Below are 13,508 nucleotides of genomic sequence, written 5' to 3'. Positions count from 1 at the left end.
GGGTATTTTACGCTCCCCCTTGAGTATTTTGAAATGGCGGATAACCGCTAAGCTGTATCTAGAATTATCTATTGTGTTTTAGTTCTCTGGTGTTAAATTCTGAATACGGCTGGTCCCCTGTGATTTAGTATAGGGCATGTGTCAACGTAACCTTAGTGATGTTGATATTTAATCTTCCTTACTCTTTCCGATGTTCATCAATTTTGTTAAGTACACTTTGTTAAGCTGATTTCCTACGGGTATCAAGTGTTTTCGCTCTCTGGGCGGTTTCCTATCCTCGTGTAATCCAGATCCTATGGGGGCCGCACCTTGTTATGGTTTGCCAGTGATAAGTTACAGTACAAAAGCTGGTGGCAGAGCGTTTGTTGGATCTGGACTTGTTTCCCATTAACCAAGGAATTTCAGCCCGTAACATTGTTTCCGTTTCCGGGATTTCTCTAGTCTGTCGTGTGGCCTATGTTAATTGTACGATGTCCATTCGAGGCGTATCTTATCTGGGATCCCTGCGGAAGGGGGAGATTTTATATGAACTTGGAATACGTAACTTGGAGTCTAAAGGCACCATCAAGGCCGATTAAATTGTTACGGAATAACTTACATAGACCGATTACTGTCTCATTATACCGAAGGTGAGGTCGCTAGTGCGGTGTCCTTTATCCAGGCTAACCTTTCCAATATTGCTTCTATGATTGATTTTCTGGAGAATGATGTGGCTTCCCCTCATCAACTTAAGAGATTACGGGGTAGATTAAATTTTTATGTTCAACGAGCGGAAGACCTCCTTTCATTGGAATTGAAAGAAGAGATATCGAATCGGATTCTGGAATTAAAGGACACATCATCGAACCTTTTAGAGAAAGCTGAGGCTTGGTTAGCTGGGCTTTCCATTAAAACAAAGCCCGTTCTTCCGCCACCTGCCCAGGTAGAAGGCGAGTTGAACCAACAGACTCGTAGTTGTGAGCCTGATGAGGAGAGAACATCGCTTCCATCGCAGCAGTTTTTTCATTTAAATGCTCGTTCTGACTGTCGCCCGTTGAACCAACAGTCAACCTTGCCATCTCTGAGCTCACCCTTTTCGAATATGCCTCACCCTTTGAATATGATGTTGAAAGGGTACTCCGTAAATTCGGCAAGCGATGCGGTTTCCTTTATTCGGTTTCTGGTTGAATTTTTGGATCACGCCTTAGTCTTTGGGTTAACGCATGTTCAAATTCTACCGATCATTTATCCATATACGGTTGGGGTTCTGTCAAACAAAATCGTTAATGCTATTTCGAGTCAGTCCTCATTACATCAGTTTCATGCTCTATTACGTGCTCGGTTTATTCCTCTTACGGCCCTTAATTCGCTAGTCCATAAATTTTACTTTAGATTGCAGCGCGTGGACGAGACCTTATCGGAATTTATTTCAGATATTTTCTATCCCAGAGTTTTTGCGCTGAATTTTAGCGAGGAGCAGATTGTGGCTACGATTGTGGAAGGCATTTCTCCAGCATACCGTTCATGTTTATGCTTCGCGGCCCAGCATCGCAATTTTGTCGAGTTGGAAGCGATGGTTGTGTCCGCGGAAGGTTTTCGCCATGCTGATTCTCTTCGTGTTGAGAGTACTTCTTCCTTGGCCTGTGATATTTCTGGCTCATCGCTTGTTAGTAAACCTGCCCCATTAAAAAGGTGTTTTGGTTGCGGGGCTCCTAATCATCGTCCAAATAAGTGCCCCGATCGTTCTCCTGGCGCACAACTGTCGGGTGCCAATTCGGGCACCAGGGTTCAGTCTAGGACTTCTAATGTCGAATGCTTCAGGTGTGGCGTTCCCGGTCATGTGGCGAGGCAGTGTTCGTGAAAGCCAAATGTTAGCTGACTAGACAGGGAAGCGGTAAGCGCTTGCCTCTCTGATTTATCGCCGGTTGATCAACGTTATTCTAGCATATCTTCCGGGAACATTCCTCTGGCTGTCCCGTTCAGTGTTTCGGCATATCTACTGTGGTCAAGGGTTTAGGGCCCTTTGTCAAGGTAGAGATTATGAACCGGTGTCGGCTCTTTTGGATTTGGGAAGCGTAATCTCGTTTATTAGCGAGAAGTGGTTTGGTCTCTTTAGTTCCGTTTGTAAATTTTCCGATGTCATGCCTGTTTTTCTTTTGTTCGTTGCTGCGAATTCTTCGAGAGTTGAGGTTTCGGGTGTAGTAAAGTGAAAAATTCGCGTGTCTAATTTTTCCTGGGAATTTTCCCTTTGTGGATAAAAATTTGCCGTATCCTATAATTCTTGGCTCTAAGTTTTTTGCGTATACTGGGTTGCTTTTGGATATACAGGAGGGCTCCTGCTGGTTTAAATTTTGTAATATTACCAAGATTCCATTACTTATGTCTGATTCTGTCTCTTCATCTGACCTTAGCCATTTGCCTGAGGATCAGGCTGAATGCATTAGGGAAATGTGCGATGCCTTCCCGGAGGTTTTTACCTAGAAACTGGGGATGACGAAACTTTTAGAGTACAAGATCGAGGTCACGGATTCGTTTCCGGTTAGTTCGCCGCCCTATCGTCTCCTCCGAAAATGCAAGCGTTAAAATAGATGATTAATAAAATGTTGGATGAGGGAATTATTCGACCCTCTACTTCTGCCTACTCCTCCCCCATTTTCATGGCTCTGAAGCCTCAAGGTGGTTACCGCCCTGTGCTGACTATAGGTCGTTGAACAAAAAAGTAGTATTGGAATTAGTTCCTCTCCCTGATCTGCATTCCTGCTTCTCATGGTTCAAGAAGGATAGATATTTTACTGTTTTTGATTTAAATCAGGCGTACTATCAGATTCCGTTAGCTGAAGAGTCCCGTCATTTGACAGCCTTCGCTACGGACTGGAATCTACGAATTTTGCCGCCTGCCCTTCGGTGTTGCCACTCACTGCTGTACTTACCAGGCTGCTTGATCAACTGTTTTCTGATATCAAGTTTAATTACCTTTATCATTACCTTGATGACGTGGTGATTTACTCCGAAACTTTTGAAGATCATCTCCGCCATTTGAGGGAAGTGTTATTACGTCTTCGCAAAGCCGGTCTCACGGTCAAACTTTCTAAAGTATCTTTTGCCCAGCCCCAGATGTCTTTTTTGGGCATATAGTGTCATCCAATGGCATCCCAGTTGATCAGTCTCGCACCCATGCCATTCATCAATTCAGCCCCCCGCAGGACGTTAAAGGTGTTGCCCGCTTTGTCGGGATGGTCAACTTTTTCCGGAAATTTATTCGAAATTTCGCCAATCGGGCCTCTTAACGCCCTTGGACGTAAAGGGGTTACGTTTGCATGGGGGCCCTCCCAACAACCTGCCTTTGATGATTTAAAGTTGGCCATATCCAACGCTCCGGTGTTGGCTATGCCTGACTTTTCCAAATCTTTCATCGTTTAGACCGATGCGTCTGCGGTTGCGGCCGTCCTTTTACAGGACTCGAAATTGGGGAGACGCCCCATTGCGTATGCCTCTAGGATTTTGTATTCTCTCGAAACCAAGTATTCTGTATTGAACCCGACAGGGGAATGATCCAAGGACCTTAGGTTGATATCGATATCCGTAATTACGCACGCAATGCTATTAAAGGGAAAGAACGCTGAAAATGATTAATATTCATATCATTAATAGAGGTCATACCGGAACTAATTAATATTCATACCATTGAGATAGATAAATTGTGTATTTTAAAATTATTTTGCGAGATTTCTTTGTCTGCGACTTATTGCGCAGTAATATCCTTTGTGTAGCGGGGGCCCCGCAGATGAAGCCAAGCCAACTTAGACCCGGGAGGGGTTACGAATGGGGATTCCCTGTGACATCACTCGAGAGAAGACATCCCTCCTCAAGGCTCACAGAATGAGGGGAAACTAACTTTTTCGAAACGGAATATAGGAGCCATCTTGGAATCGGACTGGCCAACTGAATTACCTACGAGATAGAAAATTAATAAAACTCGAATTAAGGGCTCATCTCCCGATTTAAAAGGGATAAATGTTACTGGGACATTTATTTAGAGTGTTTAATGTCCTCTTCCGTGATAACTTTCAGCAGAAGAAAGAATACTGTGTTGTTTCTGCGTGGAAAAGTACTGGGGCCATCTGGTTAGTCTCATGACACGTCCTCGACGGAGGGACTTCACCCCGTGTGGTAGGGGAAGCAGAACATATTTTAATTAATTTAAAGAGATTCACCGAAGGATAATTGAGTGGTTATGTCTCAATCGCACCAACTAGATACTGGTCACCGACCATCCGCACTATTTTACCTCGAGTACGCCGGGAATAGGCGCTACACAAATTAGTGGAAGGGGTATCGCTCCCTAGTAAAAACTACTGCAGAAAGGGAGAAGAGTCAGTCGGGATTTGTGGCTTACGGACGGCGAAGCTTCGTGCCGTCGAGCTTCCAGCGATCTTTTGTTTGAGTGAATTTCAATTTAATTTACAAGTGAAATCGCGTACTGTGCGTAAATATTGCAGAGATTGGATAGACGTGATGCTAGTGTCTAAACTTTAAAGATCAGGGACGTGTCGCGAACATTAAATATAATTTGTAATAATATTATTATTATTATTACTACGGCGCTACTGTGTCGCGTAGTAACAAAGGTACGCGGAATCCGATACTGAATCGTGGATTGCGGAGTGAGGTCCGATATCGTGGCTGGACGTTCACACTGAATGTAACTACACAAATCTTGGAATAAATAGTGACGTGTTGTGTGCCTCAGGAATACTGCCAGCGGTTTCGTCAACTTAGAACAATGGACTCCCGGTTGGAAAGAAGAATGGTGCCTCCAGTAACTGCTTTGGTGCCTATGGATCAGCACTAAACCAGCCATGGACTCCCTGAGCTGACAACGGGTCATCGAGATGGAGATGAGTATAAATCATAATTAATATGACGAAATCAGATTGGGCGGGAACAGTTATCATTACCTGACGCTATAATGTTAAAGATTGTAACTTCAGTAATGTAGATGTGCTACCATGATACACGTAGCTTCTATTTACTTTATTTAGTTAGTAACACGTCTGAGCAATCAATTGTAAATAAAGGGGTAATACGATGAGTTTGCATGCAGTAGTAGATTGACTTAATCATTTTATTTGGGGAAACTTGTAATTATTGATGCGTCAGGAGACTAATTGTTAGTAATTCAGAGTAATTCAAGTTAGGTTGTAGTTAGTCCAGTGATGATAATGCATGGCTGGTAAATAGTGTAATTTTATTCCGTGAGCACCCAGAACTACGAGATGTGACTTCGGAACTGACACCCAGGCCTCCACTGACATATATTTAGATAGGAAGTGTACGATTTTAATTGGCAGGCTTATCACAATTTAAGTGCAAATTGAGGAATATTTAATTCATAATTGTATTACCGCGTGATGATTTATCAGAAACCACGATTTAGATATGGATTAATTACACCGTTATTACGAGGAAGTTAATTATGATCATGCAGTATGGTCTAATTTCCAGGTAAGTCGTGTAGGGAGATGGTGTAATGATGAACCCAATAATAATAATAATAATAAATTGTAGTTATGGTAATCATGCAAGTATTGGTATCATAGAAACCGGTGTCGCGTCGCGGGATCATGATATTGTAAACGAATGTGTGTGTTGAATTGAAGTGAAGTATTGAGAGCCGATGTAATTTTGTTTAATGAACAATGAAGTTCAGTTTATTAGTGAACGATCCCCGAGATGGGGTGTTTTGTTAAGAAAGGGCGTTATGCCTGTGAAGGCCGAGGCCACTGACCACCCGCCGTGCAAAGGGGCTGGGGCAGTTGACCTAGTGAGGAGAAGTGTTGTTTTTTTTGTATGCTCTTTCGCTCGTGTAAGGGGGAGTCTTGAGTTGAAGAGAATGAGGGCGGAAGAATCGCCCAATAATGAAATATTCGACACGCCAGAATGATGTAGTCGCTAATAAATGACACGGCGATTGTTACCAGTACTTGTCAACTTACTGTCATTACACACTTGAGTATAATCTAGCTTAGGGTTTTCAGAGTCCCACTTCCATCCCAAGGGGTGTTAGTTCAGTTCCCGACAGCGGCATTGGTACCCCAATGCTCAACCGAAGGCTGGATGTCTCACGTGTTTACTGTATATAATTTGTGTTCTTTAAGGGTTTATGTATCTTGTTGTGATTATAATTGAGTTGCCGATGGTGTTGACCATCGGGGTGGTGAATTGTATACAAGTGAGGGTCGGTTCAAACCCGGGCGTTTGTTCCACATTTTTATGAGTTCGTTCTTGGCATTTCGTTGGGGAATAGTTATGTGTTTAGTATAGGGATTGCTCAGATTCGTTGCATGCATGTTAATCCTATTGATCAATGATGTTACATAGCCTCAGTGTCTATGATAAGTGTTTTCCCGTTCGAATCTCGTCATAATGGATCGCTCTGCGATAGATAATACTCGGATCCATCACATACGACTAAAAGTCGATAACAAACAACAACAATTGATAATAATCCATGTAATTCATTTGTATATAAATGCGTCATTACCATCATCATCATTAAGGCCTAATAAACCACTTGTATTAACCTAAACTTTAACCCGAATGTGTTCTCATTGTAATTAGGTATGATCCGTCTCCTACCCTGTATGCCTTTAAGCTTAGTCTTGTTAAGCGCCTATTTGTTTTATTCCAACCCGTTAACGCCCTGTAGATATCATGCCGGAGCCATTAGGCGTAGGGACGGGTGCAGTATACGAGCTTGAAGGAATTTGCGGTTTTGTTCGCCTTAGAAAGGTTTCGTATTTACCTAGAGCATGTAAGTTTCGAACTCGAGACTGACAACCAGACGTTGAGCTGAGTGTTGGGGAACCCAGGAAAACCGGCCGTCTAGCCCGTTGGGCCGTTAGGATCTCGGCTTTTCAGTTCAACGTACGTCATATTCTTGGTTCGGACAACGTAGTCGCCGACTCCCTCAGCCGGATGTTTTCGGATCAGCCTATTCCGTTAGGGCGAGTCTTCAACTTCTGAGGTTCTCTTGTTATTATCCCTAGCGGGGGCAATCTTGTCTGATACTCCGTTATTGTATCGCGACGTTGCGAAGTTCATAGTGGAGGACTCTATTTTGGACCCTATTATCCAAGACCTGAAGGAATCCTTATGTGTTAAGGAATGGCGTGCTGTGTTGTCCCGACCTTCACGATCATAAAATGAAGGTGGTTATACCCTCGGTCCTGGTGCCTATGATCTTTAAATAATTTCACGAAGCTCCTCTGGGTGGTCATCTAGGAGAGTTTTAAGACGAGGGAGAAGATTAGAGAAAGTTTTATTTGGAAAGGGCTTGACGCTGAAGTTCGTGAACTTGTTAAAGCATGTAAAATTTGTAGGCTCAGTAAGCCTTCTCATAACACCCGCGTCGGCTTGTCCTCTAGTCAAGCTACCCGCCCCATGGAGCCGCTCTATATCGACTACGTCGGCCCCTTGCCTAAATCTAGAACATTTGGTAATAGGTTCGTCTGCGTCGATGGATTTACCCGTTTTTCCTGGTTGGTTCCGTCGAGGTTAGCCACTTCTGAGAGTACTATTATATGTTTGAAGACCATATTTTCGTCCTTCGGTCCTTGCCAGTACTTAGTCTCTGATAACTACAAGGCCTTTACATCGGCCCTGTTTAAGAACTTTTGTTTCAGCTTGTCCATTTCTCATGTTACCACATTTCCCTATTACCCTCAACCTTCTTACGCTGAGAGAGTTAACCGAAACTTGCGGTCTGCTCTCATTGCCTTTCACCACGACGATGTTTTGAGGTGGGACACGTCGTTACTTTGGTTTACATTTGCTTTTAATTCTGCGGTACACGAGGCTCATAAATTCCCTCCTAATTATCTAATGTTTTCTTTCGTCCCTAATTCACCACTTACTAATTTGTGGAACATAAATGAGATGTTGCCAGAAAAGATTTATCCCCCTACCATCAGGGCCATTTGGAGGAAGGCTAAGCGAAACCTCAATCTTGTACGAGAAGAAACGAGAGCGCTATGATAAGGGGCGCCGTCCTACCGATCTAGCCGTTGGGGATGCGGTATTTGTTAAGAATTACGTCCCTTCTGGGAAGCTCGCTTTCGCGGGCCCTGCGAGGTTATTGATTTCATAACGCCAGTCACCTTGTTGGTGAAAGATCCCGAGACGGCGAGAGTGTTCTGAGTGCATCTATCCCAGGTTAAAGCTGCCTAGCGTTGCCTGGGTTTGTGTGGCATTTCTACTTGCTATGGGTAGCCTTTCTATGCTATCCATTTCATTATGTTTTTTTCCTTCGGTTCCTTTGGCACATGATCTGCCTTTAGGGGGAGCTATTTTCCTTAGATTCATTTAAGATTTTTATGGTATGTTTAATTATCATGTGAGTTCTCGCGGAGTCCCGTTTCTTCCTCATTACTGCCATACCCCGTTCCGGTCATTCGGGCCGTCTTTCGCCCGTTGTCTCCCCCGTATGCTGAGCATCATTTGGACACCATTGCTGGCTGTTAATTTATTTTGCAGAGTGCTGGAGTGACTATCTTCGTCCGTGGCTGCATGAGAAGGGCCCCACGTGTGGGCTGTCTTGGCGTGCCTCGTCTCCAGCTGCCGAGTCTTCTGCTTTTCCTCTTGTGGGACTATGTCTTGCCAGCCTACTACTGACCTGGTGTGCGCGGTCGCTGCTTCACTTCTCTCAGTGTGGCGTGCCTATGCCGCAAGAACTGCCCAAATGCCTGGGGAGGCATTTTCCGCCATGTTGGTGTTGGCTTGTGAGCCGGCTTGGTCTCGGCGATCTGTTGAGACATTACTTTTTGAAACTACTACTACTACTACTACTACTACTACTTGTCGACATCCCAGGATATTTTGACAAGAACTTTCGTCAATATTTACAGCAAGATATGTGCCTATTATCTTTATTAATTGTAAAGCAAGATTTTTATTATATTATTTTATTACTTTTTTATTATATTATTAGTCAGACTATACCGCAAGAGTATCTTATTGGTGAAAATTTGTCACCCTGGTTGGTGCTTAAGGGGGAGGAGGTCTGAACTGTGTATTTTATCTCCCCCCTTTTATAAAACTTGCTAAGTGTATTTTAATGGGTTTTCAACTCATTCGAATGTACTATTGTGTTATTTCGTCCTTTTGAGTTACGCCCTCGGGCAAATTGTAATAAAGCATTCCCAAATTATGGCCCCAGGGTAAAGGAGTTCATCCGCCCTGGGAGTGGTCTAACCCGTACTTGTCTCCCTTTGGGTTTCCCCTCCTTTGCCCCTGCGGAAGCGCCGTGCCCAGCTAGCGCAGCCTGTGTGTGTCGCTTTGCGTCACGTGGCCTTGCATCATGGCTACTCTCGGCGAGGCCGTGCTGGCTCGCTGAGAGTAGGCATTCGTTTCTTGCTCTGTCACCTGAGCACTTCACGGCCCCGTCTTCGAACCTAGGACCGTATGGGGTATGGGATGTAAGCATCTAAGTCTTGATTAGACTCACGGATGCTGGGAGGACTTTCCTTCGCTTGTAAGCCACTTGATGGGCGCTAAATGATGTTTTAAGGCATTATAAGTGCCAGGCTGGTTGAAATTTAACGTGTTTGAATCAGAATTTGTAAGGTTATGTGTGAGCTTTTGGTATGTTTACTGCAGCTTAAAAGAAGTTATTGGGAGTTTGTGCCCTTGGTAAATGTAAATATAGATGTTGAGTAATGTACTGAACTTCCTTAGAAGCCTTACGCGCCTAGAGGCGTCTTTTACTGAAAGTTGTACAGTACTTGAAACCTCGTAGCGTATTGTATGTTAGGGGTATTTTACGCTCCCCCTTGAGTAATTTGAAACGGCGGATAATCGCTAAGCTGTATCTAGAATTATCTATTGTATTTTAGTTCTCTGGTGTTAAATTCTGAACACGGCTGGTCCCCTGTGATTTAGTATAGGGCATGTGTCAACGTAACCTTAGTGATGTTGATATTTAATCTTCCTTACTCTTTCCGGTGTTCGTCAGTTTTGTTAAGTAAAGTATGTTAAGCTGATTTCCTACTGGTATAAGGTGTTTTCGCCCTCTGGGTGGTTTCCTACCCTCGTGTAATCCAGATCCTATTGGGGCCACACCATCTTATGGTTTGCCAGTGATAATTTACGGTACAGTTACCATGTAACTATATCAAACAATTGAAATCATAGCTTCTGTACTCTTAAAATAGACTGGCTGCATTATTGAAACTGTTCGTAAAATTGATAATTACGTTCTTCGTTTGTGACAATTAAATCTTCATTTAATTATTCTTCTAAAAAAAGAACCACTTTTGTACTACGCCCCGTGAAGGGCTGGGACTGGGAAGGAAGCGGCCGTGGCCTTAACGTTCAGCCACAGCATATACCTGGTGTGAAAATGGGAAACCACCGAAAACCATCTATAGGGCTTCCAGGTCGTAGATATTTCGATAACGGGAGACTCAAGGCCAAATCTCTTGCACCTACAAGCAAAGCTGTGTCTTCCCCATCCCATGCCTTTCTCAACTCTGTCAGTGTAGGGAATCGAATGCAGGATGCCTGAAGTCAGATTCCAAAATAAGGAGACCTAAAATTAAATAGCCGGCTGCGTGGTGTAGGGGAAGCGTGCTTGCGTCTTACCGGAGGCCCCGGCTTCGATTCCTGGCCAGGTCAGGGATCTGGATCTGAAGGCTGGTTCGAGGTACACTCAGCCCACGTGCTTATATTTGAGGAGCTATCTGACGGTGAGATGGCGGCCAGGTCTAGAAAGCCAAGAATAACGGCGGAGAGGATTCGTCGTGTTGATCACACGACACCTCGTAATCTGGAGGCTTTCGGGCTGAACAGCGGCCGCTTGGTAGGCGATGGCCCTTCGGGGCTGTTACGTCATGAAGTTTGGTTTGGAAATGTAAACAGAGAAGGAAGCGACATCGCTGCAAGGCTCTTGAGCTTCCAGCTAGTTCGTCCGTGCGGTCTCGTGCATTTAGGACAGTTGGAAAACGTACGCCTTAATAAATGCTCCTCATAAAACTTTTGAAAAAATACTAACTACATCTATTTATAACAATCACAAACGCCTTCCTTTGCTTTTTCTCAGTTGGTTGAGTCGTTGTCATGAGTCAGAGTTCGCAGGTTCAAATCCCGGCTTGGGTCGGTGGCCCTTAAAACGGTGTTGAAATGGCAACAGCTCCATGTCGTTGGTTTCTGGCACGTAAAAAACGGATACATACGAATATTAGCGTCACAAAACTGTAACTTTATAACACTATATACTGTATCCCAGGCTTGCGAAGGAAACTAATAGGACAAGGTAAACCCTACCTAGCTTATGTTGTGACGTGTATTTTTCTTTACCAACTATCAAAATATCTACACCCTTACATTCTATATATATGATCTTATGTTTGTGTGTATTTCTTTGCCGCATAATTTGTATAACATTTCACTTCTTTATAGCTTATTTTATGACCCTTATTATAATAAAATTACATTATTTATTCGAAACAAGAATATCGCATCTTTACTCAAAACAATATATTCTTGCATTCATTTCACTGGTACTCGGAATATATGAAATTCTGCAGTTATGTTGGGATGGGAATAACAGGGGTTGGGGGGGATTCGTCGTCCAAGGGGTCCAGACATCCCAGGAGTTTTAATGAATGCACTTTTATTAAGCATATTATATTATTGAATGTATATTATTAGCTACCGGAATCCGCATGAATCCACCACTCTTACTTGTATCCAAGGACACTCATATCCATTCTAGGTATTCTATGCCACCTAAACTCTGGAAGTTTGGACACCTATCAAAATGAAATTCTGAATGAAGAACTACCTTAATGCCCCCCAAACCGAATTCCAGGCTACGTTACTGAGGTGAAATAACGCTATTCATATCCTAGTTATAATATTAATAATCTTATGACACTGAATACAAATCTTCAGAGAAAGAACAACGTAGCGAAAGTCAGATATTATCGTAAAGTGAAAAAAATAATGAACTTGAAACACCGCAAATTCAAAAGCCGTTCATACCGGTACCCTTAAAACATCGACAGAAACGTGCTCATATGTCCACAAACTACTGAGTTAAACACACTATTCACTTTTCAGGGAAAAGTTAAGAAACAGGCTAATAAATCACGACACTTGCGGGGAAAGAAAAACTGTACATGGATTTGCCAAAGAGTGAACGCCGCCAACAGGAGAACTCAACAACTGCACCCGAGAAACATTTTTTAGATCACGAAATCTCAGTAAATTGAACGCTATTAGTATAAGCATTCAGTTCATATTTTGATGGGGTGATATACATGAAAATTATACAAATTAGTAATAGGCAATTATACTATTCACGTCTCCTGCTCCGCGAAGGGGTTGAAATCAGGGAAGGCGAACAACTTGTTTCTCGATGGAGAGCAAGCGCGTTAAATCGGTGTTCCTTCATGATATTCTCAGTAGATGTCCAGGCTGTTGTCACAAATGCATACTACCGGTAGTAGATTTAAAACACTTGAAGCTTTAGCAAAACCACCCATGCCGTACAAAACTGTTTTAATTCCGTTTCATTAATACGAAATAATGTATCGGCAATTTCATATTTGGTTTGTGGGGACAGTACCGTATACTTCGAAAATAACCTTGGCTGGAAGTTTGCAAAGGCAGGTGGTCACTGAACAAAAGATGGTCCTGTATCCAAGATGAAATAGAATCACATAGACTACGTATTTCAAAGTGATCTTCCTGTTATTACCTACAAACTGAGTGCGTTTTTTTTTTACTTGGGCCCCTGAATTTGTTTCGATAGTGTCGGCGTCATGAAGAAAATTATGATCGCTACCGAGAGAGCTTTTGACTCGTTGCACTAATAACTTGAAGTCAGATATGCTTCTTTTATATTTTATACGGTCGGTTCATAGTGCTGAAGCTCGTTACATAAGAAGTCACTGTGTGATATGGCTTTTGAGAACAGCTCCAGCCAGACGAGAAAATTTGGATACTTCAGTGGCCCCCAGGCCTAAGACGTAAAATCGGTACCAACACGTCGTGCCTTAAAGCTCCATCTAGTGGCAAGTATTTCTTGATATGCACATATTTTACTGTTGTGTACAAAACAGTTTCACCGATATTGAATCAAAAATTGCTAAAGAAGATCCTGACCTATCATGAGTAGCACAATGAAGTTTAATTGACGCGCGAAGCAGTGCAAATGGAGCGTTTTTCAACTTGATCCTCGTCTGAACACGTGTTTGCCCTGCGCTCATTGCTGATGGTCGTCTTAAGTCTGCTCTATGATTTTATCCGGCGTTTGGTCCAACTTCAGTTTTTACAACTCCTGAAATATTGCCGATGTAAAGATTTCTACTGAGTGATTGTCACTCAACATGAAGATTATGAATATTTTTAGACATGATAGTGTACAGGCTTTTGGGCTTAATGCTGTGTCAAGAAAATAAGATGAAATTTTTAACGTTTCGCAGAAAACTGTGCTCTGCGTCCTCAGAAGAAATCTCGACTGTCCA

The sequence above is a fragment of the Anabrus simplex genome, chromosome 1 (genome assembly GCF_040414725.1).
Source record: "Anabrus simplex isolate iqAnaSimp1 chromosome 1, ASM4041472v1, whole genome shotgun sequence".
In the NCBI taxonomy this organism is placed as follows: Eukaryota; Metazoa; Arthropoda; class Insecta; order Orthoptera; family Tettigoniidae; genus Anabrus; species Anabrus simplex.
Note: the sequence above shows the minus strand (reverse complement) of the source record.